Source organism: Aedes albopictus, chromosome 2 (assembly GCF_035046485.1).
Source record: "Aedes albopictus strain Foshan chromosome 2, AalbF5, whole genome shotgun sequence".
NCBI classification, from domain to species: Eukaryota; Metazoa; Arthropoda; class Insecta; order Diptera; family Culicidae; genus Aedes; species Aedes albopictus.
This window is the reverse complement of record NC_085137.1, coordinates 141,852,067-141,877,380: the sequence shown is the minus strand read 5'-3', so window position 1 is coordinate 141,877,380 and position 25,314 is coordinate 141,852,067. Positions and strand designations below refer to the sequence as shown.

The 25,314-nt window shown below is 36.9% G+C and overlaps 1 protein-coding gene across 6 annotated transcripts in view; it reads right to left on the bottom strand.

Moving 5' to 3' along the window:
• Nucleotides 1–25,314, bottom strand: part of LOC109416537 (nyctalopin) — a 705,340-nt gene that overhangs the window by 571,800 nt on the left and 108,226 nt on the right. The gene's annotated exons all lie outside the window — the stretch shown is intronic.

Sequence of the window (25,314 nt, the reverse complement as noted above, 5' to 3'; positions counted from 1 at the left end):
TGGTCAGAGATTTAATTAATAATGGGAAATACGCTCTGGGAAATAGGATCTGGAAAAGCAGAAATTGTTACATCCTTTTCAAATGTTAGTCTAGTGAGACTTATATAAAATTATTGAAGAACGCATAATAAAATTATAAAAATGATCTAATAAATTAATTTAAAAATATTTTCAAGTTTTTTCAAAATAATTTTTTGTCATGAACAATTATATATTTCATTTTTTTTTAGTAAAAATGAGAATTTCTGTGAAATCTCTAGATTCATTTGAAGAAACTTACAGCTAGATTACTTGAAAGAAATTTAAAAAAAAATTTAAGAAAAAGTGCATATTTGCTGCTTTATGAAAATTTTGAAAAATTCTCTTTTTTTGGCAAAAATTAAATTGTGTATTATTTCTTATTCTCCTCAAGTTATCCTCCATCGCAAATGTTCTTCGACACAGATGCCTTTCAAATCTGTAACCGACCGTTGCCTGTAAGGCACAGCTTTCTCACCCAAGAAACCATCACCCCCCCCCCCCCCTCCCCCGAATTTAGTACCCGGGATCATATGGCGTCGTTTTGAGTCATTACGTGACACCTGATAGCTAATGGTTTTACCACCCTCTGAGGCTACCGAAAACAGCCCCATAACCAAATAGTCAGTCAGCCCCCGTCATCCAGATTTTCGAGAGCGTCGTCTGACTGGAGTCAATTTTGGTATCCACCGACCGGCGATGACGGTGGCTTTAGGTGATGGTGCCCTCTGTTCTGCTCGGGGGGATCCGCGCTCACATCTGTAAATAAAACGGAAAGCAATGAATCAGTAATGTGGAAAATAATTATTTATGAGGCGAGTTTTGTGCCGCTCCGAATGATGGGACGCTCGCTGGCGAATGGTTTCCAGTGAGGGTGGATGGGAGACAGCAGCAGATGTAGAGGGTGTAAATGGAAAATTGAAAATTTAACAGCTCGAACATCACTATGTTATCGTTGCTGGCTGCCCCGCCTTGTAAGCTTAGCTAGGGCTCACCAACCAACGAACGCCAACGGGATGATGTTTGAGAGCACTACAAAGTGTAGTTTTTCAAGTTGATGTACTGCTGGGGGCTATAACAGAGGCGTAGAGGTGGATTGCAGTACAATTTTTCTCAATTTTACCTCTTTAATGCTTGAATGTTAACTCAATTTCCCAGATTTTGATATTGACATTTTGATATTTTTTCTAAAATTTTACCAATTCTCAACTTTGTCTAAATTATATACTATTTTTATTTTTATTAACGAGATTTTTGCCCCAAGGCTTGTTCATCTCGGGTTCCACGGCTTAAATTCCTTCCATGCCGAAGGAAGAACCCACATCATATAGGTTTGTCAATATTTTAAATTTTTATTCATACATTTTTAATTTTTAACTAAAGCTGTTTTTTTTATTATTTTATATCTTGACTGAAAAGTATCTAAATTATTTGTTTTTGTAAAGTTATCATTTTGGACTCCATTCCATCGCAATTTTGTCTGCATTTGATCTTGATTGAATCAAAACTATGTTTTTCATTTTAGATTAGTTTGATCTCAATTTTAGAAAAAACCGTATCTCGATTTACCATAAATTCACCAATGTTGACAGTCATCGTTCAATTTCAGAAGTGCCATTATTTTATATTAATTAGATATCAATATTGTTTAATTTTCTTCTTTTTTTCCTTTCTACACGCTTGAGTTCACTTTTATCAAATACTTGTCACCATTTTATGCCAATAAGGGATAAACGAACGCTGTTTCTGTTTCCCTGTATTACTTCATTGGTTATCTTAAAAAAAGTGAAATAAAAATCCTAATTTCTTTGAAAATTGACGCTGAGGAAGATTACAAGTGGTAGTCGAAATACACGAATCTGTCAAAGGATAAGGAATATGGGGTGGAATTAAATGGCACAAAACTGATAACACTCATTGAAAGAGGTTATTTTTCTTGGAGGGTTCGAAACGTCGGTACAAGATCAAGAATTTAATTTATTGCTTTTTTTCTATTTTAACATTTTACTAATTTTTAACCTTGTATAATCGTATCCTAGTTTTATCTTTATTAACGAGATTTTTGGCCCAAGCGTTGTTCAGTTTCACTCGGGATCCACGGCTTGAGTTCCTTCCATTCCGAAGGAAGAACCCACAGCTTACAGATTTTTCAGGAGTGTGATTCGATCCCAGGTCCTCGGCGTGATAGACATGTGCTCACATGTGGTCCGCTCTGCAACTAAATGTTGCCTCAACTTTGGCTAAATCCCCCCTCCCCTCCTAAGAGTCAACGTAGTTTATGGATAGGTCCTCAGGTCTAGCGTTTGCGTATGCGTACATATATCGTGTGTTGGCTTGTCGTACACTTTTAGCGTAAATCTGTGTAAAATATAGTTGTGTGTTGGAAACGTCTGTTGGCCTTCAGCTGTGGGTGGTTTTAGGAATTTTACTATTTTTTAAAGTTTTCACCACTGAGCACTAGAAGAAAGCTGCCGAACACAGCAGAAACGTCGGGCAGTTAACAAACTACCGTTTTAATTCGCAAGACTGGATATCCGAAAACTCCGAGTATCAATATCTACCAGTCGAAAACCAGTGTCAAATTCCATTTGAGTTTTTTATGTTACCATTTTAAACTTGATTTGATCTTGATAGCCCCGAAAAAATGTCTATTTATCTATATTTGATTGTTTTTGACCAGTTTAATCTTAATTTTGTCGAAACTGTATCTCGATTTATCTTAACTTTGGCATAGTTTTATGACAGTCATCATTCAATTTCAAATATCAAATTCAAATTACCGTGGAGGGCCCATATTCTGCGCATCTAAGACTTTTTCAATTTCAATCAGCTATAACAAATTCCAAATCGAACCGATTTGGCTCAATTTTTGACTGCACATAGTTATTAGCTTTGTAAATGAGAGAAAAATATAATTCTTATACAAAACACTCAATTTATATGTAAAATTATAAAAATTCTAAAGTGTGTCTCTGTTCCTAATTCTGCGCACCCTTTTTTGAAATGTTCCTTATTCTGCGCACTAATGTTCCTAATTCTGCGCACATGGGAAAAACTCTAAAAAGATTACATATTGTAATGAGAACATGATTCATAGATGAAATTCAATTGAATTTTTCATTTTCAACTTTTATACGACATTACGACCATATTGGAACTTTGCATGTCCTCAACATTGATACTACCTACTTTGATTACTAAGCAAAGGCAATTTTAATCATAATACACAAAAGGATTTTGTAGCATTATCGAATACTACTACGTAAAGCTTTTTAGTTATTCGCATACGCACATTTTAGTAAAAATTACTTTCATTTGTAAAGGTAGTATAAACTTTTTCGCCATGACAAGGTGGCACAATCTTTGTTTGCAAACTGAGACTTCTTTCTTGTGTAACTCCAGGGTTTCCACTGTTTAAGAAAATTCCATGTAAACTCACATCATATATCGCATTTGACGAATGCTTGTATGAATCCATAAAATTTCCCCCGAGGTTGATAGCAAATGTTTAAAACAAGTGGTTAGTCCGGTCGAACTATCAGATCAAAAATTCAAAAATCGTAAATTAGCCTTCAAAGTTCATAAACTAACTTGTTGAGCCGTAATTACAATCACCGGATTGCTAGAAACATAGAATATCCTAGTTATAACTATGGTGGCATTTATATGATGTTTGTTTATTAATTATATGTTCAAAACTTAGTGTTGAAATGTCTGCGCAGAATTAGGACCACCATTTAATACCGGTTCCTAATTCTGCGCACCTAAGAAGAACAAGAAGATTGAAAAAAGAAGAAGAAAACTCAATTGTTTTTTTGCCGATTCTGATTCCTCGAAAACAGCAGTACAGGATGCGCATGGAAAAGCAGACATTCTCTTCATTATTTATGTCGCAAAAGGCTTCGGCTCATGAAGCAACTTTTTAGCAGTTTCGCTAACGGACACAGATTTCAGGCAATTTATAGTACTTGCAACATCATTTTATTTTTTTACAAAATAATGATCGTTGATTTGAAAATTTTTTCTTCACAAACTTTTTCATTACTATTGAAGCAATATTCAAAAAATATATTTGAAGCTAATATTGAACTAGCGTCCGTGATTTTGTGGTATATTCGAGAAAGTGCGCCGAATTAGGGACTGCGCAGAATTAGGGCCGGTCACGGTATCTCATTTTAATTTGATGTCAATTTTGTTTCAGTTTTTTTGTTTATTTTTATTTCTTTTTTTTTTCTTCTCTTTTAACAGTTTGGTCTCAATTTTAATTCAAACCTGTTACAAGTTTATGCAAGAAAGAACGCACGAATTATATTTAATCATTTGCCTTAAAAAATTGAAATAAAAATCCTATTTACCTCTTTTTCATGATGTTATTTATACTTCAAGCTCGGCTCACTTTTGCCATTTTGGTCTGAATTTTGCATCCATTTAATCTGAGTTTGATTAAACATTTGTCTAATTTTCTTATGTTTCGATATGTCCAATTGTGTCTCACTTTGTCTCAATTTGTTTAGAACTAGTCACAATTTTATCTCAATTTTGTTAGAATTAAATTTAAAATGTTTACCACAGTTGCCACTGTTTTTTTTTTTTAATTTATTCTCAATTTTGTTTTTTAACTTCTTTTCCTTTTTTTCTGCTGTTTTACCAGTTGTATTGTTAGTATTCTGAAATACTTTTAAAAACATACTACACCGTCTTCAACCAGAGGTTGTACAGACTGAACGATAACTAACATGAGACAACGGACAGCACACGAAACACCCAGTGGTCCAGTGGAGAATTTTCCGTTTGACGAATAGTTTTCACTGACTGGAGCGGGAATCGAACCCACACTTAATTTGCCTTTATTTATTTGTTTATTTTGTTTTTGTCTAAATTATGTTCCAACTGTGTCTCCATTTACCCAAAATTTGCCATAAGTTAAATGTTTAAATTTTATCATAATTTAAAAACAAATGTGCTACTTTTTGAATTAACTGTTCAATTTTCCGTTTATTTATTTTTTAACCATTTCGTCTCAAATTCACTTATTTTTCATCAGAATTTTCTAACAATTTCATAATTTTCACAGTATTATTGCCATTTGATATCAATCCGGTCTCTATATTATCTCAAGTATGTGAAGCTCGTAATTTCGTGATTATCATAACTTTATATCAATGTTGTTTCAGTTTTGCATTATTTTTTTCAATTTTGCGTAAATTTTAAAATTTTACTCCCTTTAAGAAAAAATGTTGTTTTGGCCTTAATTTAATCTAGATTTTGTCTAAATTCTACCTCAGTTATATCAAAAATATGACCCATCTTTTTCTATATAGGGTGGCTTTGGGTATTATCGGCTGGTTTGTCCTCTTCGTTATTAAGGGTGTTTGTCGGTCAAATTGCCTGAAACATGGTGTTATATTTCAGCTTGGTTGGGAACGATTTGAGGCCAACAGGCTTCAAAGAACCTCATTTCGAGTTCAGCAGGTTTCAAAAAAACACCCCATTGATAAAGAAAACAAAATGGCCAAAAATATGTCAGTTCCCCTGAAGATCAATTTGATCTCAATTCTCTTCAAATGGTATATCAATTTTATTTAAATTATTATTAAAATATTTTAATTATTTTTAATTCTGTCACTATTTTATTTAAATTTTTTTTCAATTTAGTTTTAAGTTTTTTTTTTATTTTTTTCTTCTGTCAATTTTTTCATTTTATCTCTATTTTATTGCAATTTTACTTATTTTTTTCTAAAATTTCTCACATTTCCATCTCAAACTTATCACATTTTTTTTTAAATTTGATATATTTTTTCCTTTTTTTAATATATTATCTAACTTTTATCACAAAAATGACTCATTTTCAATTCTTATCAATGCGGTCTCAATTTTGTCTTAAATTAATATAGTTCACAACTGAATCACAATGTCGTCTCGTTTTGTTTCAATTTTTATTGAAATTTGTCGCAATTGCATCTCAGTTTTTGTTTGGAAGCTTGACAGAACTACGTCTCTGTTTACCGAATGCTTTAACATCCTTCCGAACGCGAATCAGCAGCCCTATAAAATATTTCCCACTCCAAATTGTCGGCTCCATTTGCGCCAGTTAAACAAACATCAATCTATAATTACAGTCGCCCAGATTTATTCAAACAACTTGTTGTTGTTGTTGTTGTTGTTGTCAAGCATCGAATAATTTATATCATTTGCCATTGCCGCGCTTATAGTTTCGATGCTGGAACAGTGCCAGTTCAGTTTGTTTGAATTCATAATATTTACAGAGAAAGTGTCATTGTTTTGCCTGTCTGGTGCCTCCAGGGTCATCTCAGTCGATCAGAATTTAGTCACGCTTTGTCACACTGGGACAAATCTTCCAGTGTTCCTTTTACGAATGTAAGTTATAAATATATAAAAATAATCAATAAGATATTTCCGTATTCCTGATGGCATATGCTTGATTTTTTTATTAATTTTATTTAGAATATTCCTGATAACTACGGAGTTCCCAGATTTTTTTTAAAGGCTTGATAGTGATTCATGAATGAGTTGAAGTGAGTCAACTCAGAGCCAACTTGACTTCAAGAAAATTCAAAGTGAGTTGAGTATGAATAGCTTGAGAAAAGAGCTTAACATGTCTTATGTTGGGAGTGAGCCAACAGTGACTTGAGAATAAGATAAAACTGACTTGAAAGTGGGACAAAACTGGCTTTGGAGTGAGCTAGCGGTGATTGACCCACTGTGACATGAGAGTTTGTTGACACTTACATGAGAGTGAGACCAACTGTCTTGAGAATGGGTCAACAAGAGTGAGCTAATAAGAATTTGAAAGTAAGCTTACAGTGACTTGAGGAGAGTGAGGTAATATTGACTTGAGAGTAAAATTACACTGACTTGAGGGTGAGATAACAGTGTTTTGGATGTGAGCTAACTGTTACTTGAGAGTGAGGTAATACTGACTTGAGAGTGAGCTAAAGCTGACATGAGAGTGCGTTTATAGTGACTTGAGAATGACTTGATAGTAAATTGGAAGTGAGGCAACAGTTATTTGGAAGTGAGATAACACTGATTTGAATGTGAGCTAGCAGTGACTTGAGAGTGAGCTAAAAGTGACAGTACTTTTTTTATTCCTGAATTTTAACTTAGGCTAATTCTTCACACTAACAGAGAGTGAGCTAAGAGTGATTTTATAGTGAGGGAATACCTAGGGCTACTGCCTTGAGAGTGAACTAACACTGACTTGATCATGGGCTAACCATGACTTGAGAGTGAGCTAACAGCGAATTACAAGAAAAAGTTACGTGAATGTGAGTTAACAGCCACTTGTGGTAACAATGATATTATAATGACCTGTCACTACAGACTTGATATCTTGACTTGAATCTATCGTTAATATGATAGTGATCCATTAATGTCTTGAGAGTGAGCTGTAAGTGTAGGTAGAGAATGAGTTAGGAATAAGACGAAAATCTAGTGATTCAAGATGGAGTCAGGATGAAAATGAGTCGAGAGTGAATCGAGAAAAGCAAGAGTGAGAAGTATTAGTAGGTCGGCTCCAGAGGCACGTTCTCCTCCATGTGGGAAATTTGTGAGAAGTGAGTATGTTTAAAGAAAATCGCAAATTGACTTGAGAATGAGTCGGAATTGCTTGATAAATTGTAGACGAGTTGTAAAATTCTATGTCAAAATGGGGTGTTGTCAAAATTGGTATTTTTTTTTAATTTTATGCGTTATGTTGCCTTATATTATAAATATGGTCTATCCACAACTTATAAAATGCTCCTCTTAAGTGACGTTCATAAATTACGTCATGAATTGTCGTTTTTGGAAAACATAATGATTTCTGTGTTTTTTTTATAAAGTAAGGGTAAATTATGTAAATTACAGATGATTTATCTGTAAATATTTTTTGTCAGAAATATGTGTTCCCAAGATCTATGAAAAAAATGTTACCAAAAACGAGTGTTGCCAAACTTGGTACGAAACTGTACTATATTTTGTTTAATTAATTTTATTTCATTTCATTTTCTATTTTTTTTTTCTATGTTAGAGACGAACCAGCCAAGGGCTGAAAGTCTTTTTAATAAAGACAAATCAATCAATCAATATTTTTTCTATCCTATTTGGTTTTATTTTTTGTTATATTATTTTTATTTGATTTTGTCCAATTTTTATTATACATTTTATATTATTTTATTTTATTCTTCTAGGTTCAGGTATCAGTAGGTCGGCTCTAGAGGCACGTTCTCCTCCCTTCTTCTAGGTTATTTATTTTTATATTTTCCTTTTGTTTTATTTTATTTTATTTCATTTTTTTAATCCAACTGGCAATCATTCCAACCGACATCGGACCACATCCCCAAAACTTTCTCCCCTTTATTTAGCCCGGGAAAGAACTGGGATTGCCAAATTCCAGTCACAAGCTCCTGTTTATCAACCTCACCGTCACGATTGCCGCCATTGCATCAGTCTGTGCCACGCCAGTGATGGAAACAGCGGAAAAATGAAAATAAACATTGTCACGGAAATAGACGTCGTCGCCCCCTCCAGAGTACGAGTCAGTCACTCAGTCTCTCTCGTGCCCTGCGAGTCATGTCCCCTGTAAATATGGTGAATATGTATGCTAATGTTATTTATTAGAGGAGCGCGTCGTTGTCGTCGTCGTCGTCGAGTCACTACTCCGGCGGTTCCCGGAGTTTGCAGCTTTTAGGATGCGAAACGAGGCGAAATTTGTTTTCGTTGCCTTCAGTCGGGAGTGCTTCGCTTTGTGGTCCTGCCGTCGTCGCCGTTCGACTCTTTGGAGGTCTCGTTTCCGGTTGGAGGATACTCTTTTTTCGTTATGGTGTGACGGTTCCAAAAATAGCACTTCTCTCGGATTAGAGTTGAACCGAAGTTCAGTTGAATTGCTCTTCAAGTAAATAAATTTGAAGCTGGGTACTCTTACCAGATGAATGTATGTTTTCTAATAGATGCATAGCAATTTTGAAGTATTTTTTTGTCAAAATAGTCACAATAAAACATTTGAGAGTTTAATAATTCAGTGGAGCATAATTCAAAACGATATGCAATACTTTTGGTTTCTTTTCAATAATTGATCTGAAATGGCATCATCAATTATGTAGATTCAATTTCCCTCCAGTCAGCGAAATGTTTACCATTGAATGCTTCTTTTAGTTCAAACCCTTATGATCCCATTTCAGATCCAGTGCAAATCTAGAATGATTCAGTCAGCACAGCAGGAGTTCGTTAAGCATCTCTGTTCTGCGGACTAAAAGGAAAAAAAAACTCGGATTATGCTAAATGAAACATTACGGTGGCTTGTGTTTGTCCTCATTGCTTATTTTTCAATTAACTACCGCCATTCTCCCACTAAGTCTGTGAGCCAGCTTGACAAGCTTGAGGATGTTGAGCTCAACAAGGTTTCTTTATTTTGTTTTAGAAATACTTTTATGTTAGATATAAACATACAAGAATAGAAATCGTTTCCAATTGTACAACAAATGTTTTTAGATGTTTTTTTTTTAATTTTATTCCTTTTAGATTTTTTTATCTGTAATAACGATTTTTTTCGCCCTAGGGCTAGTTCCCATGATTTTACTTCCCTTGCTAAGGGAGAGTTATTTTCATTATTTTAATCACCCCCTCGACTAACCAAAGTGTGGTGGGACAAAAAGGGAAATAAATATTTGTAACGACCTTATTGTTTTCTCTATTTTTTTATATTTTTTTTTATCTCAGGACCACATCCAACCAATTATTTTTTTTTCAATTTAGTTTTCCTTTTATTTTTACATATAATTTCTATGTGTCACAACGCTTGTTTAACCCTTGGGGTAAGTTTATCTCGGGACCATGGCATTACCTCCCTTTCCTCAAAAGAGCTCAATTTTTGTATTTCGTTTTTTTTTTGTTTCTTTTTATTTACATTTTTAAGGAGTTCTGCCATGTATTCCTATATGTATTTACCCAGAGTTTTCTAAGGATTTTACTCACGAATTCTGAAGAGGAATCAATTCCAGTTCTTCCATGAATTCTATGGATTACTTCAATAATTCCTTCGAAAAATACCTCCAGGGACTCCAACAGAAAATGCTACAAGGATCCATTTTTAAACTGCTCCTGTGATTCCATCACAAAGATTTCCTGGGACTATTTCATAGATTCCTTTAGGGGTTTCTTTGGGATCTAATAGAAATTACACAACAAGTTGTTTAATGAATCCCTTAATAAATTTCTGGAGGATTACCTGCACAATTTTCTGAAGGCTGGACTCCCTGGATATAACTCTAGAGATTCCTAGAGGAAATTCTTTAACATTTTGTGAAGGGATTCCCTGAAACAATTTGGATCATTTTTTCAAGAAATCTTTGAGACACCTTTGGAGGAATTCTGTAAAAAAAATGTCAATTTCGAGAAAAAAATCCTGATTTCATAAAGACACCTTTGAAGAACTTCCGATGGAAACCCAAGAGGTATTTCAGAAGGATTCTAGAAGAGCATTCAGCAGGAATTCATGTAGAAATTACAAACAAAGGCAATGAAAGAATTCTTGTAAGAAACCCTAAATAAATATCTCAAGGAATCTTTGGAGGATTTCCTGAAGGAATCTCTAGAAAAACTCCTGGGGATACCTCTGGAGAAATTTGTAGAGGAATTTGTTGTAAAAAAATCTACAAAATTTAGTAGAGGAAAATCCTAGAACAATATCTGAAGTAATGCTTGAAAGAATTTCTTAAGCAAACCTTGCAGAAATTTTAGAAAACAAAATACTGGAGAAATTCTGGAAGGAATCATTGAAGACATTTCTTCAAATTGTTTGAAGGAATCTCCAAATGAATACCTAAAAGAAGTGTAGAACCTTCAGTAGGTATTTATAAAGAAAATCAAAAAAAAAAAAAATCTGGAGGGATGCCAAACATTGTGGAGTAATTTCTGAAGGAGTTCATGAGAGAATCTCGGAAGATATTCTTGAAGAGTCAGAAGAAATGTCTCGATATATCCTGTGTGGAAATTATGAAACAATCCCTGGACGACTTCTAGAGGATTTGTTGTAGAAATCCCAAGGATAATTTCTGCAAGAACTCTTGAAGGTATCCCTGGAGAATTATAATAATGAATACGTGTAGGAATCTCTAAAGGAGTTCCAACAATAGTTTCTGAAAAAAATCTGGGAAAAATCTGATGTTTTGAAGGAATTCCTTGAAAAATTCCTGCAAGAATTTCTGAAGAAATCTTCAAAGTAACTCCTGCGGAAATCTATGGACAAATTCCTGCATGAAACTGTGTTTTAAAAGAATCTCTGGAAGAATACCTGTAGAACAAACCCGTGCACAAGGGAGGGGTTTAGGGGGTTAGACCCCTCCCATTGCCGATGCTCCATATACTAGAGGCCCCTCCGCCTTTTGTCTGAATTATGAAAAACCCCTCCCTTGCCGCCTTTTCTGTGCACGGGCCTGCTGTAGAAACTCGTGAACTGGCTTCAAGAAGATTATTTTGAGTAATTTCTTGTGACACTTAGGAAGGAACACCAAGGAAAATTTCTGGTAGAATTCCTAAAAGAAACCCTGGTGGAATTTCTACAAGAATTTTCTTTTCGCATTGCAGAAAAACTTCGGTAAATGTCGAAAGAACCCCTGATGGAATCTCTGACGTTTTTCCTTGGATGGGGTTTTCAATCTTTTACCAAAGTACTATCATCAAGTCATCCAAATTATATGCATAAGGTGCATAATTGAAACCATGCCGAGAATCCAGTATAGGGGGCGCTGAAATTCAGGATCCTTGAGTAATTAGCTCTGATTTTACCACTTAACAGTGGCGTGAGCGTGGCTAGATTCGGAAGGTTCCTTGTCAAAAGCAGGGTGTCTACTCATAAGACAAAATGAAATTCCCCGAGTTTTTTAGGTTTTTCCAGGGGGAAATTTTAAATGTTAATATATCAAAAATTTCCAAATTTTATAAAATTTCTATGCTTTTAAAAACTATACAGAAATATTCTGCCTATATAAGTGCCTAAAACCTACGTTGAAAATTTTAAGGAAAAATGCGCAAGATTTATTATCTAAGCAATTCCACCAAATCGCTGAATTCTTTTGAGAACTGTTTAACAAAACTCTTTCGAATATAATGCAAAAATCGATTGAGGAATATTTCTAAACTTTTCCCAAAGTTCTTTTGGGGTAAATTTCAAGAAATTGTTTTGACATTTCCACCAACAATGACATCCATATACTCCAAAAAATCAGGAAAAACTTTCAGGAGTTTAAACAGTAATTCCACAGACTATACGATCGTTAAATTCAGTTAAATTACAGTTTTAAATTTGAACTTGAATGTTTGTACTCTGGTGGTGTACAAAGTAATGTTGAGATTTCCAACTTTTACCTGTGATTGTTTCTTCAAATCCTTCCAGAATTGCTCCTTTAAATTCATTTCCAGTTTCTCGCAGAGTTTTTCCCTTAAATTATCAGATTTTTCTTTTCTGGCTTTCTCCAGTTTTCCCAAGTACATTCAGAGGTTTTTAACGTATTTGCTTCCATAAATAGCTCCTTCGGAATTTTTTTCACGATTTCAGTTTTTTCGAGGTTTTCTCGGAGTCTCTGCTAGAGTATGTACCTCCGGGCTTTCTTCCAGAGTTTCTCGCTGGATTTCTCCCGGAGATTTTTCCGAAAATTTTCCAAAGTTCTTCCAAAACTTTCTCTTAGTATTTTTAACTTTTTTTTTGTTAATTTAAACTTATACTAATTTTTTACACCTTTCTCTTCCCAAGTAACACACTTGTCACAGAAGAGTCACGGCGGCGCAGGTTTTTGTTGCGCAAAAGTCACTGTGACTTACTTCTAGCAAGTTAGTGTTTATTTGTTAGAAGTAAGTCACAGTGACTTATGCGCAACAAAAACTTGCGCCGCCGTGACTCTTCTGTGACAAGTGTGTTACCTGGGTTAGAGGTTTCGGGATAGTTTTTCAAGAGTTTCTCTGGGGGTGTTTGCAGATGTTCTTCCAGGACAGCTTTCAGATGTTTCTCGTGGATTACCTTGCGTGATTTCGCACGTAGTTTCTCCCGAGATTGCTTTTAGAGGTTTTCAGAGTTCCTCCTTAAATTTTCTTAATATTTTGTCATGGGATTCGCCCCAGAACTTTTTTCCCGAGATGTCCCAGTTTCTCTCACGATTTCTTTCGTAGTGCCTCTCGATATTTCTCCAATAAGTCTGTGTGGACATTTTCGCCAAATTTGACCGGGATTCATTCAGACATTTCTCCGGTTTTTTTTTACAAGAAATCTCTTACAAGAAATTTCGAGGAGCAATTTGTAAGGCAATCCCAAAGAGGAGCATCCAGAATCACGAGGCTCTGGTAGAGATTCCGGGAAGAGCTCTGGGAATAATCCCGAGAAAATTTATAAGAATATCTATAAGAAAATAATCTCAGGTTGATCACTGCAAGAAATTAGATAATCAACTACAAAGAAAAGCTTTGGCAAATATCCGAAAAAAATCACGGGACGAACTCCATCAGAAATACCAGCACAAACCCTGCAGCAATCCCAGAAAACTTTCTAAAACATCTTAGGAGAAAGTCCATGATAAATTCTGAAAAAATGAGGAATGTTTCTCTCAGAAGGTCCAAAAGAAATCTCAAAAGAAATCCCGCGAGAATCTTTGGGAAATATACCAGTTGAAACTTCTGTAGAAATCCAAGGAGAAACTCTAGAAGAAAGCTATTGAAAAAATCACAGGTGAGTCGTCGGGAGCAGTCCTGGAAGAAAGTTCTGTAGAAAATTTGTGAAAAACTCCTTAAAGCCGTTGGAGGAGTTTTAGTAGAAATCCCAGGAATAACTCCTTTAAGAGGAATCCCGAGAGAAACTCTAACAGAAATACCCCTACAAGATCTGCGGTATATCCTGAGAAAAACTTGTAGAGGTCTCGAGATTAATCGTGGTAGAAACCCACGGGAACTCTGGGAAATTTTCTAGAGAAATTCTGTATGATCCCCGTAAAAATTCCAGAAGAAATCAATCGGAATTCCGGAATTCTGGAAGATTCTCAAGGAAGAATCACGGAAAGAAATATTCGAATCTTGGAAAAATGCTGGTAGGAATCCGGAAGAATCTCCGGAAGGAATCCACAAAAGGAATACCAAGACAGAAGGCGTAAACAAATGCGGAAGGAACCCTGGGAGGAATTTCAAGAGGTATTTCCGAAGAAATTACAAAAAGAAACCCAGATAGAATTTCTGAAAAAAATCGTTGCAGCTGATTTTCTAGATGGATGGATACACAACACTACATAAAAAAAACTTTTTTATTCAGCCCCGTGATGAAGTAAACTCTGTGGACTCTATTTCTGAGCAGATCTACAAGTAATAAAATTAGCTACATTTTATTCATCGGTGCAAAATTTTCCTGAGTATTCACGATATTCCCTGAGGATTCCCGGTGTTCCAGATTTTTCCAGGTAGTAGACACCCTGAAAAGGGAGTTGTTCGACGCAGAGATTAACAAGTGGCTCATAATCAGTTTCAAAAGCTTTCTTGGCAGGAGTGAGTTGTTCGATGCGAAAAGCAAACAGGGATGTGAGTGCGGTGGGATGGCGAAGATTCTGAAGCTTATTAAATTGATGCTAGGACCTATAAAATAAAATAAAAATGCCGGCATGTGGCTATGTATGTAAGGATGAATGGGTAACGTTATTGTATATAGCAGTGAAATTTACAATGGCATTTGCAAGTGCACGCTCATACTACAACATGCTAAGTTCTTAAAACTACACTAATTATATGTACTCAGAGAAAATGTTTTACGCGATTTACAGTTATTTGACACTCTTCTCAGAAAAGACAAACTATCTACCTTAGTTGAAATGTTTAAAACTCTTCAGTAATCACTCAAAAATTGCAAAAATCGATTAAACCTGAGCTCTTAACCTAATTATTTTAGCAACCTATTTTACCAAACGCCCATTACTCATCCACTCAACCTACCGCAAAGCCGTTAATAGCAAAACGGCCAGCTAAAAACCTTGAAAGGCATCCGCAAATCCGCCTTCGTCTCTGTAATTATAAATCTACGGCGCCCGGCTCTTGGTTATCACCTTTTTTTCCCCACGTTTCTGACTCACTCACTATCATCATCAACTTCGTACCTAACAGTGCTTATTACTGCGCGGGTCCTAATCACGTGAGCCCCTCGCTCATTTATTGAAACATTATTCATTCGCACCTCTTCTCGGCTTCCACCACAATAATGTTCCAATGCATTTATGTATGTTCCCCACTCAACTCATAGACCCAAGCGGCGGAATCTTCTACTTTCCTACCCCTCCACTCACATTCTGGCTACCGAACTGATCCACCGCACCGACGACCGACCGACATCAGAAGGAAATAAATGGCAAGCTCCGGATCTGGGTCGCCCGCAGAAGAAGAAAAAGAACGCAAATTCGCCGTTCGACCCCAGGCAGGCAGCCCGCCACGGAAGCAAAACAAAACAATGGAGCTGACTGGAGTAGCACTCACATAAATTTATGCTCACCACAAGAGTAAACCTTTTCGTGGGCACTGCTTTGGGTGCTCCGCACCTTATTGGACTCTTGATGGCAATGGTGTGAATTTGGGACCATGAGCACCAACCACCATCAGCTGCATCGATTTGCTCTATCTGTGTGAGAATTTCCGGCTATTTAAACTTGGGTCCCTCGTGCTCCATTCCCGCATCTTTCGGGTCCTGCGTGTCCAAGCGCTTCGTATGAGCAACAGTTTTACCGCTAACTTTTCGCCTAAACCATCCGCCGATGATTTATTGGGCGAATGAACCAACCTAGCGACTATTATTTATGGCTAATCAGTCAATTTGCTGTCGAATAATCGTTTTCGTTTTTTCGTCGTTGGGAGAAGCGGTTCGAAATGCAACAACATTGTGGAGTTGAGTGATCCATCAGACGGTATCAACTTTCATCTATGCACAGTACGTAGGTGCTTACTTGTAGCCCTGATGGAATGAATATAAGCAAAGCACCACTTTTTACCGGTCTTGCTATGAAAAAAATATCACAGAGTGTGATTTTGAAGCAAAGTGAAAAAGCCGCTTTTTTTTCATTCGGGCCGGCCGCGTCGTCGTCGTCGCCGATTTGACTGTGCGCATCTTCGTACGGGACGGTTTAGTGTGATTTTGGTGGCGAAGTGAAGAGGCCGCTTTTTTTCATTCGGGTCGGCCGCGTCGTCGTCGTCGTCGTCAATTTGAATGTGCACATCGTCGTACCCGTGTATGATTGTAGCGGTTCAGTGCGATTTCAGAGAAGAGGCCAGTTAGTGAAAGATGCTGCAGCACATACGCACTGGACACTTCGAAGGATGTTTATTGGTGAGCTCTTTCCATTTTATCATAAAAATTAATGCTAAAGGATGTATAAAATTCTGCTCTGGTTTTTGTGTATTTATCTAAGTAATATTGAAAAGTTCGTCACGTCATGTGTCGGCGCTAGTTTTCAATTCACATTCAGTTGATAATAAATATTTTTCTTTTATTTTTCGCATTTACACACAAATTTGAATGGTTCGTCATCTTCGGTGTCGACATTTGTAATATTTTAGTCAAAATGAATAAATGTTTTGACTCAAGTAAAGGTTGCATGAAACAAATCACTTACCAAAGTGAATCCAAATCATGTGACTCTCCCCTCCCCACTAACAAAAACTCCTTCCCGTGACAGTCGTGGAGAAGATGAGGTGATCTCGGTCTCTAGTAGCAACGTACGTCACACTAACATTCCTTTCCTTCCTCGATGACCGTAAGGACGTGGCCGGCGCCGTTATTGACTAATAAAGTCTGGAATTCTCGAACTGTGCACATTGAGAGCGGTAGTTACTCCCAAGCTCCGTTTGTTGGTTCCTTGTGCAATTTCGATTGTTCTGGTCAATCACGGAGTAGCAACTACGAATTGTACGGTCATCTATGCTCATGCTTGCTATGAAAAAAATATCACATTTCAGCTGAATTCCTTAAGTTAGGTTGAAACAAATTTCATTTTGGCCTTTTGTCTACTCCGCCACCCTCAAAAAATGTTGGCTCGATTTTGCATTTTGAGGGGGCAGATAAAAAAATATTTATCAAAATAGCTGAAAATTCTTCAACAAATCCGATGAGTTTTTAATATTTTTCAGATTAAATCCCCCCCCCCATCAACCAGCCAAAGCATGGTGGGACAAACAGTGAAATAAATATTTGTAATGGCCTTATTCTAGGAAACATTTCGAAAAAAATCCCTGCAAGAAATTCGAGAGCAACTATCGAACTTCCCACAAGGAGCATTCAGAATCGCGGGACAATTTCTGGTAGGGGTTCCGAGAAAAGCTCTTGGAGTAATCTCTAGAAAATCGGTGAAACAAATCCCAGTGAATCACTGCAAGAAATCCGGTAAGCAATTACGAGGAAAAGCATAGGAAAAGCTCTGAAAGAAATCACAGAAGAACTTCATGAGAAATAGAGAAATATCAGCAATAGCTCCTGCACAAATCCCAGAAGCCTCTCCGGAATGAAATCCAGAAGAGTAGAAGTGATATTCCAGGGTGAATTCAGAAAAAAATCTGAAGGATATCCCAGGACCAACACCGAAGAACAAACAAGAGAAGTCTCGGGAGAAACTCCGAGATAAATCTTTTGACACTTCGAAATAAATCCCGCAAGACTTTTTTGGATACCGGAATAGCTGGCTCAGGGCCAATGAAGTCATGTGATGCTCCAGTGCGAGCTAACTCATCAGTCAATTCATTTCCAGCGATGGAAGAATGGCCAGACTACCCATACAAGGTGAACAGCGTTTGCTGAATTCGGGTCCTCGATTTGAGTTCGACAAGCGATAACTATCTTCGACCTGGAGTTGGCCGAAGCAAGTGCTTTAAATAGCAGCCTGGCTATCTGAACAGAAGTATATTACTTTGCCCATTACATGCTGCTGAAGTGCTGATTGCACTCCACACACAAGAGCAAAGATTTCGGCCTGAAAAACGGTGCAGTGTCTACCAAGTGAATAAGACTGATGCAGCCTTAGCTCACGAGAATAAACACCAGCACCTGCTCGACCTTCGAGAAGGGAGCCATCAGTGTAACATACGATGCCGTCTGAAATACTTCTCTCCAGATAACCAGATGTCCACTCTTCCCGGGAAGGGAATTTCGTGGAAAATGTCCTATGTGGAAAATTACAAGCAATTGTAAGATCACTTGGAGCAAGGACAACTTTGTCCCAATTCACCAAAACAACGAGGTGTGTGTTGAACTGCGGTTCACAGGAGTTTCCTCTAGTAAACCGAGAACCCATAGGCGGTAAGTGCAAGGAAGTGCTTCTTGTTTGAGATGAATGTGTAGTGGGGCAACGTCAAAGAGAACTTCGAGCGCTGCCGTGGGAGTTGAAGAGAACGCTCCAGACATCGCCATTAGGCACATCCTTTGGAGATGGCCTAACTTTGATTGGACCGTTCTCACTTCGCCCTTCTGCCACCACACAAGACATCCATAGGCCAATATTGGACGAACAACAGTTGTGTAAATCCATCTGATATACCTTGGTTTTAGACCCCAAGTTGTACAAAAGGTTCGCCGGCATTGCCCGAAGGCCATACAAGCTTTCTTGATTCTGAACTCAACATGAGGTGTCCAGGAAAGCTTGGAATCAAGAATGACTCCAACGTACTTTACCTGTTCAGTCACATTGATTTCAGAATAAAAGAGACGTAAAAATCGAACACCATTACGGTTTCGCTTTTCCGTGAAACGAGCAACAGATGTTTTACGCGGATTTACCGAAAGGCCATATTGGCGACACCAACCCTCAACTACCTGAAGATCGTTTTGCATCGGGTCGAAAAGGGTGCTGATACACATACCGACTAACAATGTTAGGTAGTCGTCGGCAAAACCATAAGTAGGAAAACCGCTATTATTGAGTTACCTCAATAGCGTATCTGCTACGAGATTCCACAAAAGTGGTGATAAGACTCCCCCTTGAGGGCATCCACAAACACTCAATTTCCTAATCGCCGCTTGACGCAATGTCGAGAAGAGATGTCGGTTTTTGAGCATTTGGTGAATCCAATTGGAAATCATTGGAGATATGCGGCTTCCAATATGGCATTGAAAGGCACGTTGTCAAAGGCACCCTCGATATCTAAGAAAACACCCAGACAAGACTGCTTTTGAGCGAATGCTTTCTCGATATCGTAAACAACCTTGTGTAAAAGAGTCACAGTGGACTTACCAGATTGGTAGGCATGTTGGTTCACATGAAGAGGCACGTTGGCCAGATGAACATCACGGATGTGATGATCCACAATGCGTTCTAAGCATTTCAGAAGAAAAGAGGTCAAACTTATAGGTCTGAAGCTCTTTGCTTCTTCATACGACGCACGACCCACTTTCGGAATAAACTTTACAGTAATATCCCGCCAGGATTTGGGAATATACCCTGTAGCAAAACTGCAAACAAGTAGTTGTTTCAAAATATATTTGAAATGATCGAATCCCTTCTGAAGCAAAATAGGATAAATCCCATCTGCCCCAGGAGATTTGAAAGGAGCAAAGCTATTAAGTGCCCATTCAATCGATTCTAAAGTTATGATACTCCGAGCCGAAGCTAAAGAATCATAACTACAAGAAAAGACATCAGGTTAATTCGAAGATGTAATATCCACACATCCGGGGAAGTGTGTACTGAATAAACATTCCAAAACTTCCTCATCAGAGGAAGTGAAATCACCATTTGGCAAACGAAGTTCGTTCACTTGAAAATCCTTAGATTTTGCAAGGATTTAGTTCAACCGACTGGCTTCACTCAGACTGGAAACATTTGTACAAAGGTTTTTCCAGCCGGATCGTTCAGCAGACCGAAGAGCTTTCTGGTAGGCCTTGGGAGCCGACCTGTAAGCCTCCGATCCAGCAGAACGTCGTCTGTTCCAACTCTTTCTACATTGTTTCCTGAGCTTTGCCAGATCAAAGTTCCACCAAGGGGTTCCTCTTGTGGTCTTCACAGACCGCAGAGAGCAAGCTTCTTCAAAAGCTTCCATGATGAAGGCCGTTGTAGTATCAACGGCATCATCTAAATCACTTGGATTGTCAATGGATGGTGAGTATCCATGAAATTTGGCTGCAACCAAATCGGTAAAGAGATCCCAGTTGGTTGACCGGGGGTTCCTGAAACGCAAAGTTTGCGAAGTAACATTCACATGTTCAAACAAGATGTAGCGATGGTCAGATAAAGATTCTTCATCTGACACATGCCAATTGGTCAGCTCGTGACTAATTCTGCTAGAGCAAAGCGTTATGTCTAACACTTCCTTTCTAGCAGATACCATGAAGGTTGGGCGGTTGCCTATGTTAAGTAATCCAAGATCTGTACTACTTAAGTATTCCATCAAACTGGAGCCTCTCAAATTAATGTCTGAGCTGCCCCAGATTATATGGTGAGCATTAGCATCACTACCAACAATAAGCGGAAGGCCTTTTGAAGTGCAGTATGCAATGACTTGCTTGAAAGCATCCGTAGGGGATGGTTCATCATGCGGTAAATAAACCGAACAATAGACGTATTTCCTGTTGAGGTTTCCAACAGATACATCGATTGTGATAGCACATACATCTCTAGTAGTTAGTGCAGAGATGAGTATAGCAACGATTGCGTTGTTGACAAGCACACATGCTCGAGGCATAACACGTGGGTTTGCCATTTCATTTTTACTGAAAGTAGCAAACACCGGATTCACAAGGTTTTCTAGATAGAAATTCCCCTTACGAAAGTAAGGTTCTTGGACTAACGTCACTTGGGCTGTATCATTTTGTATAAGTCTACAAAGATTGATCGTTGCTGTTCTTTTGTGCTGAAGATTGGTCTGAGCTATCCTAACCGTAGCCACTACCCAAACTAGGCAAGATTAAACTCTTAACAATCACAGCACAAAAAAGAACAGCAACAATAAAGCCAGATCGGTATCGATTTGAGTGCGCCAAAGGCGAGGATGCACAGAATACATTGTGTAAAACGCATAATGCGAAACCATATAGGTGAAAATTTAAACTAATTAATAACATCGCCCTTATTCAGCCTAAGTATGAGATTGAAGAAGGGCAGCTGATTGTCTCAGAGAAACACAAGGTCCACCGCACTATTGCTCCGGTAAGCGCAGTAAGGGCAAAATACTGTGGAGGGTGCCCTGGCACTCCACAGGCTCCGTTTGCGATTAGGTTTTTATAAGACCCCCCTAACCATTCATTCCTAGGCACGGTAAGCGTAAAGCCGCATAACACCATGAATTAGGGGTCACCTGATTAGTGGACTTCTACCACTGGAACAGGCGGTCCGTAGTGCTATTCTTAACCAGTTGAACCAACCGCTACCGACACTACACAGCTATCTAGGCTGATCGGGAAAAGAAGTTAATATTGATGATCAACTTCATACGGGCCCGAAAAACCGCAAATATTTTTTTTAATAGTTGGTATAATTTCAGAATTTTAAATAGTTTTTTTTGTTGAAAACCAATTTTAATCGAATCATTAGATGCTGTTATTTCAACATTCTGAAAATTAACATTTCTGCAAAGTGTACATGAACACGAAAAATTTTATGAGGATTATCAAGAGCATTTAACAATATCGTTTATTTTGTGGAAGAAACTTATCGTACTACTTTGAGAACCACTGTTTATCTGAAAAAAAAACTTTAATTTTATGGGAAAGTCATGTGATGCAGTTCCAAGTGATTCTTTAAAAACGGTTTTGCGTGTTCATGTGGGAAAGTACATTTTTTGATATGTTGATCATTTTACAATGACACATTGTATAATGATAGTCATTTCTAGTATGTGAATTGTAATATACAGGCGAAATCAGGCTAAAACTGGCTATATTTGCAATAAATAAAACTCGTTCCATATTTTCAAATGAGGAAATCCTGGTCTGCGAAAACGTGCGAAAGTTTACAAATGGGCATGTCAAACATAAGCATTTTTTAAAGTAAAATTTTCAATAACATGATAAATGTGAGAGATAGATATATACTTTCTTCGAGAAAGTTACGCGTTTTAATAAGGCGAAACATTTGCTAGAACATTTGGAAATTGTGAAAAATGATTTTTAGGGGTGCTTCATACAAACCGCCTCAAATGTACATACAAATCGAAAGATCGAAATTTTGTAAGATCGGCAAAGTTATTTCTAGTTAAATTGTCTACAACTTCTCTCAACAAACATATTTTTTTAGCTTACAAATAAAAAAGATAGAAATCGTTTCTCACTTTTAGGGGGATTAATCCCAAAACTGATGTTTCCATAAATTAGGGCTTATTTTATAGAAAAACTTTGCCGAAGACACCAAAGATCAAAAATCATGTTTTCATGGTCAAAACAATTTCGATCACGTTCTTGGGCCATCCGCAACAATGTGCCCTGGGGCCCTGTTCGATTCCATGCTACGGATGGCTGTTTCTATCTCCTGCACTGATGGAGCTTCGGTGTAGACACGGGTAATGCGTCGAACCCTTGGCAGACGCTAAGGTTACAAGAGTTTTTTTTAATATTAGGACACGTTGGATACTACATTGGATCGCAATAATGTACGTCGTAAATCGCATAAGATAATACTTCATGTCGTATAGCGTCGTTAGTGTCCCGTCAATGTATGTATATCGCTTTCACTTTTGAGCACGTTAAGCACTTTTCTGAATCATTGACGAGAAAACTTTCACGGATAAATGCATGATTATAAATGTTATTATACGTGTACATTGGTTGTCAGGTCAGGATGCTGCGATCCATGCAACCTTTATTGAAATTAAATTTAAATCAAGTCACCACCTTAAATGAGTAAGTTTTTAAAAATTTGTCACGTGATGATTTGAAAATATTGTATTTATTTAATCATGTTTTATTAAGTAATAATAATATGAATGCGCTCTCCAATCAGGGATGCCAGATAGTGCTCTCATTTTTATCCCATCGAAAACAAAGTTAATAAGCGCTTTTTATATTTTTTTTCTGTTAGGAGTGAGCCATGTATCATAACAAAAAACGGAAGCAATTGCTGCTTAAATCGTCTGTTTTTGGAATAGGATGAAAATGGGAGCATAGACTGAAGAAGGGTGGTCATACCCTATATGGCACCGATTAGCTTAAATCTGTACGCCAACGCAGATTGTATAAATGAACAGGAGTTCATAAAAAAAAACAACTGTAATAATGATGACGAACCGATGCCGCTGAAATATTGACCGGATAGCTTTCTACGCTGCCATCAAGACGACCAAGCATTACAAACAGAACTCAGTAGGAGTGGTCTCCCTAGTAACATCTTTTTAATAATTTTGTTAAATTTGATCAAATTCTCTTCACTATATAATGTACGATGCAAGCTGGAGCTGGTGTCAGTTTTTGGAATATTTTTCTAATAATATTCCGTTTCCGATTGCTCGTTTGATGGTTAATAAAACTTTCATTCAATGGCCATGACCTGGAATTTCGTTAGATTCAATTACCCCTTGGCATTTTCTCTTATAATTATTTTCAGAATTTCCACCAGAAATTTCTATTGGTTTTCGAAATGAAATTTCGATAGATAATAGGGAACCATTTGAGAATTACTGAAATCGTTTCTGTCATAAAATATGCTGAAAATTTTGAATAATTCATGGGGAAATTTCAAAAAATTCTGCATAATACTTTGGTAGAAGAAAACTTAGAAACCATGAACTTCAATTTATCTAGATTTTTGCTACAACTTTACCACCTTGCAAGAAATGAAAGAGGTCAGTTTTCAAATATATACAGCTTAATATAAATTAACTTAAATTCGTAAATAAATGAATTGTAAATAATAATATTCTTCAATAACTTATGAATTACACAAGAAAACTCCTTATATTCGACAGCTTTTTTGAACATCAAATAACAACCAATGTGAACGTATGTGCTTTGTCTCATTTTCATCCCTCGCAATGGAAACACTATTTTTGGGGTTTCAATGACTATTTTTTTCAAGATATTGTTCAATTTTGTTTTTTTGACAAGTTTTAAATTAAAATTTGGCAACACTGCTAATGACTTTAGCATTACAAGAAATACTGAAATTTGGAAATGTAGATTGATGATTATCAATATTATTAGTTAGCTTTATTATTGCGATTTTCAGACCATGCTAAATTTATACCCAGTTCATGAGATCCAAAAAGCACACGCTCTTCCAATGCATTTGAAAAAAATTATTGTTTCACATTTCTTACAGTAAGTGGATGCTTAAGAACTCAGGCTTTCAGCTAAGTTTTGAAAATGTAGAACGCCATCTCAACTAACATTTTTGCTTAAACGAGCTTTTATCCAAGAGCGTTTGTTCCATAAGCTGTTATGCAGCTACTTTCGTTAGTAGGGATTCCTTTTAGAATTTCACTTATCAAGCTTAAACATACATTACAATGAATTTCTAACGTTGCACAACGCTCATTCTTCAGAGGAGCATTATGAACTCTTATTCTGATTAGCTTCATCGAGTGAACAAAGCATCGCGCAAACAACCAACTCACAATGTGGGGCCTGGGTGTGTGTCAAGTGTGCCAATTCAAACTACACAAAGTTCAACAACAGTAGTGCCAGTAGTGGCTTCTTCTTCTTCCTCTTCTGCTGCTGCTGGTGTAGAATGAAGAAGTGCTTTACAAAGCACCTGTTGCTGTTTGGTACCTACTGTGTCGATAAGTAGTACCCGCGCGTACCCGTTTCTCTAACGTGTCGACAAATGCGGGTTCCCTGCCAGCTTTGGAACCTGGAATGCACCCCGACCATATGGGAGTAACAAAATTGCAAAAAAAAAAAAAATTAATTTTCAACAATATAATAACAAGATCCAAAATAACAAAATTACCCAAGCAACACACATGTCATATACGTGTTACGGCAGCGCAAATTTTGGTTGTATAAAAGTAAATTTGACGTAATTTTATCATTATGTTAGAATAACGTCAAAATAACTTCTATACAACCAAGACTTGCGTTGCCGTAACTCTTATATGGCATGTATGTTGCTTAGGTATAACAAGTAATGTTATTTACTGCAGAGACAACATGTTATGACTTTTGTTTCAAAAGTAAGAGATTATGCACAAAATCTAACAAATTTCATAGATATTTTGTCACAATAATATTTCGTTTTGTGAATTATAACAAGTTTTGTTTATTTTTTTATTTATTTATATATATGTTATAATTTTGTTATAAGTGTTTTCCAAGAACATGCTATTGAACAAAATAATTTCAACGTTTGTTATTTGAAACCGCATTTGTTA